The sequence below is a fragment of the Pteronotus mesoamericanus genome, unplaced genomic scaffold (assembly GCF_021234165.1).
Source record: "Pteronotus mesoamericanus isolate MK-2021 breed Mesoamerican mustached bat unplaced genomic scaffold, CSHL_Meso_final contig_166, whole genome shotgun sequence".
Taxonomy (NCBI): Eukaryota; Metazoa; Chordata; class Mammalia; order Chiroptera; family Mormoopidae; genus Pteronotus; species Pteronotus mesoamericanus.
The window spans coordinates 2,460,990-2,465,286 of record NW_026555066.1 but is presented as its reverse complement, the minus strand read 5'-3'; the positions used below and the strand labels follow the sequence as shown (position 1 = coordinate 2,465,286).

General features: G+C 41.0%; 1 pseudogene; it reads left to right on the top strand.

The window, feature by feature from the left end:
* Nucleotides 1-2,673: 2,673 nt before the first annotated feature.
* LOC129064557 (polymerase delta-interacting protein 3-like) lies at nt 2,674-3,920 on the top strand (annotated as a pseudogene).
* Nucleotides 3,921-4,297: the final 377 nt, after the last annotated feature.

Below are 4,297 nucleotides of genomic sequence, written 5' to 3'. Positions count from 1 at the left end.
ATTCCTCAACGTAATAAAGGCCATATATGAAAAACCTACAGCCAATATCATACTCAACGGGCAAAAACTGAAAGCTTTCCCACTAAGATCGGGAACACGACAAGGATGTCCGCTCTCACCGCTTCTTTTCAACATCGTATTGGAAGTCCCAGCCACAGCGGTCAGCCAAGAGAAAGAGATAAAAGGCATCCAAATAGGAAAGGAGGAAGTAAAACTATCATTGTTTGCAGATGACATGATAGTGTACATAGAGAACCCTGTAGACTATACCAAAAAACTCCTCAACCTAATAAGTGAATTTGGCAAAGCAGCAGGATACAAAGTCAACGTTCAGAAATCAAAGGCGTTTTTGTACACCAGCAATGCAATAGAAGAAGAAGAAATCAGAAAAAAAATACCATTCGATATAGCAAGAAAAAATATAAAGTACCTAGGCATAAAGTTAACCAAAGACACAAAAGACCTGTACGCAGAAAACTATACAACATTGAAGAAAAAAATTAAGGAAGACACAAATAAATGGAAGCATATACCGTGCTCATGGATTGGAAGAATTAATATCCTACTCTCTTTGGTTTTGTCCATGTGTCTTTTATCTATGTTCCTTGATAAACCTTCCCTTATTTTCCCCCATTCCCCGCCCCGTATTTGCCTTTTTGACTTCAGCTTTAATATGTCATATCACTGATTGATGCTTGCTTTCTTTATATATGTTCTTAATTTTTATTTAAGGATTGCTGTTGCTTAGAAGTTGCTAGAAAATTAAAGTCACTTTGCATAGCTCTGACCTGACCAGTGTATGTGTATTTCTTAACTTTCAACTCCCAAAGAGCCCTCTTATCTCCTACTCTTATTTTTTTCACTTAGGAGTAAAGTCTTTGTTTTTGTTGTCCCTTCTCCCTCACTTCATGTATAGTCCAAATCCCAGAAGCTAATTATTTGTCTTTTTATACCATAATTCTGGGCATGCGATCCCAGAGTTGTAAGGGTGCTGAGAATGCCTATGATCAGATGAGAGTTTTTCTGCCATTCAGAATACAAGTTAGAAGTGACACATGTGAGAATAAAGAGAATGGTAGAGTAGTTCACAGCATTTTAAAACTTTTTTCCAGTTTGCATTTATAAGATATGGAGTTGGATCCAGTTGGGCAGGGAGGGTTGGTTTAAGTGGGTAAAAGACTTTATCAAGTAGACAGGATTTGTCCAGCGAAGTTTCTAAAGTTCAGTCTGAATATGGATCTAGAACAGGAAGAGAGAGAGAGAGAGAGAGAGAGGAAGAGGAAAGGAAAAGAGAGAAAGAGAAAGAAAGATAGGGAGGGAGGGAAGGAAGAAGGAAAGGAGGGAGGGAACTTTGGCTGGTGTGGCTCAGTGGATTGAATGCCAGCCTGTGAACCAAAGGGTCACCAGTTCGATTCCCAGTCAGGGCATATGCCTGGGCTGTGGGCCAGGTCCTCAGTTGGGGGCACGCAAGAGGCAACCACAGATGGATGTCCCTCCCCTTCTCTTTCTCCATCTTTGCCCCTCTCTCTAAAAAAATTAATAAATAAAAAAAGAAAGAGAGAGAAGGGAGGAAGGAGAGAAAGAAAGTAGAGAGAGAAGGAAGCAGGGAGGGGAGAAGGAGGGAAGAAGGAAGGAAATCAACATATTTTGAGTTTCTGTTATATTCTAGGCATGGTTTTAATACATTATTTAATTTCTATATCCATCTTCTCCGGAATTATCTCCTTTTTACAGATGAAGACTCAGAGAAGTAAAATATATAGTCATACAATTAATATTTATATGGTTATGATTCAAATCCAACCCTGTTGTATGACTTCAGAATCTACATTCTTTATATATATTTGGATGAGCACTACAGGAAAGAGAGCTGCTGTTTGGATATAAACTCAGAGGACGTGACTGAAATCTCAGTTCAGCCTGTGGATAAGGCTGACTCATTTGTGGCCTGACTCTCTCTGCCTCTAGGTGAGTTTTTTTTTTTTTTCCTTAAGAGACTAGGTTATTCAGTATTGCATGAGAAATTTCAGATTCTGGAAGGAAACTTGCCCTGGGGTACCTTCAGAGAGTCAAATCTAGGTGTAGAAAAATCTCAAAACATTGTGATAAAATTAATCTTCACTCTCAAAGCATCAAAATCCTTATCTCCCATTACATAATTATCTGCTCATAATTAAGATGAAGTGTGTTTTCTTTGGGAACCTAATAATTTGTTAGAAAACTATGGTTGTTTCACAAAATAATAAATTATCATGCTATAAGTGATCTTAGAGATGATCTAAACTGATTCCCTTACTTTACTGGTAAAAATGAAACGATGCCCAAGAAGTTGAAATTGAAGGAAGGTAATGGCAGAGTTGGGCTTATAATCTAGATTCTCCAACTCATCCAGCACAATTTTTACTTTCCATCACATTGCCAGTCTTCTTCATGAAAAGAGTAAGAAGAGAATGTTGTGTAGTGTATAGAATAGTGAAATGACTGTTAAATTATTCTTCCTTTGGAAATCACATCAGAGACTGACATTGCAACAATTAAAGCTATTAAGAAGTAGAATGGATATCCTGTCAGGTAGAGTGAGTTCAATTATCAGAAATGTTTAAAAATATATTTGTAGTGGCTGAAAGGACAGGCTTGAGGGCTGAGGGAATCCTAGCTGCTTGGTGTTGCCAGATGGCAGACATCTCCTTGGATGAGCTCATTGGAAAGCGTGGGGCTGTGGTAAAGGGGCACCTCAATGTCAGACCAAGAGTTTAACATGTCTGATCTTGTATTTGGGATCCAACAGAGCCTTCTCATTCATCTTCCAGAAGAGGTGCTATACTGGGCGGAAGATTGGCCTCTTGGATGCCTGGCTCAAGTTGGGAGTAAAGGATGCCTGGGGAAGGCTTTCACAGAAATATGCTTGTTTTTGGATCAAAGGGAAAGTGCTGGATGCCAGAGAGATGCTGAACCCTTGCAAACAGCAGAGCATGGTACCCCAGAACCCCTGCCAGGTGCCCAATGCCTAGGAGAAGCTCAGCTTGAAATGAAATTCCCCTGCGGCCTTTATGTCTTTCTGCATCATTGGATCTGTGACTTCAGCTGTGATGCTAACCAAAACCACCCAGGTTCTACTGCAGAAGACCACAAGAAGGGCAAGACCACCTCATGCCCATCCTGCTGGAATAAGAATTAATATCATCAACAATCACCAGTCCAAACAGAAATTATATGACCTGGATGAAGACAATGATGTTACAGGTCCCATTCCTAGTAAACAAATGAAATTCACAGTCTCAGGCAGCTTTCTCCACCACATGATTAGGATGAGTAGTTATAAGCTTTCCATGTCTAATGCCTTCCCTCTCACCAAAGTGGTTTAGGATGATGCATACACAGCTCCTATTCTCCCCTCCTCAGTTGGGACAAAAGCCTTGACCAACATTATTTGGACACTAGTTAAACATGGAGGATTCTCCCAAAGAGCTGCCACCTGCTGAGCCTATCCTCAGCACCTTGGAAGACATTAAAACGACTGAATAATCTGTACTTTAAAACCACTAAGCATGACATTGTTGAGCTTTTCTGTGTATGGGGATCCCTGAATTTGTCTCAGCTGGTCCATCCTGGGGTAGCATAAGTGGGCTTTGTTAATAAGAACAATGCCATCACCACATATAAGAAATATAACAACTGGTGTCTGGATGGGCAACCTTCATAAGAATGAGAACTTTATCGTCTTAGATCAGCCCATCCTAGTACAGCTGAGTGACAGTCCCAAAGTGAAAAAGGAGAGTTAGCTGCCTCACAGGGTGCACTCTGCCCTCTCATCTAACCCACCTGCCAAAGTGGACCCTGAAACTATCCTGAAGTCATTCTTTAAGTCCTTAGGGGCCTCTGTGACCACACAGCCCACAGAATTCAAAATCAAACTTTGATAGGGGAAGTAACACAGCCAGAAACAGAGGCAGTGGAAGGTGGCTCTGTTTCCTAAAGCAGAGCTTGTGATCAGTGGTCTGTGGGGCTGGAGGCTTACAAGTGGGGAGTAGAGAGCTTCCTCACTGGATGGACCCACCTTTCTGTGTTGTGCTCTACTCTGTGCTCTTTTGTACATTAACATTTTCTGTAATGTGTCGAATCTCCCTCCACCTCTTCAGAAGAGAAGTTTGTGTTGCTCAGAGTGTCTTTCTCCCTAACTTCAACCCCAAACTGATTTCTTTTCTGGAAATTGTGCTCTAAATTCTCTGCATGGCTTCCTTGCAGTTCCATGGAATACAGGGTAGTGGCTGCTTGAAAGACACTGCTTTCTCCAGGG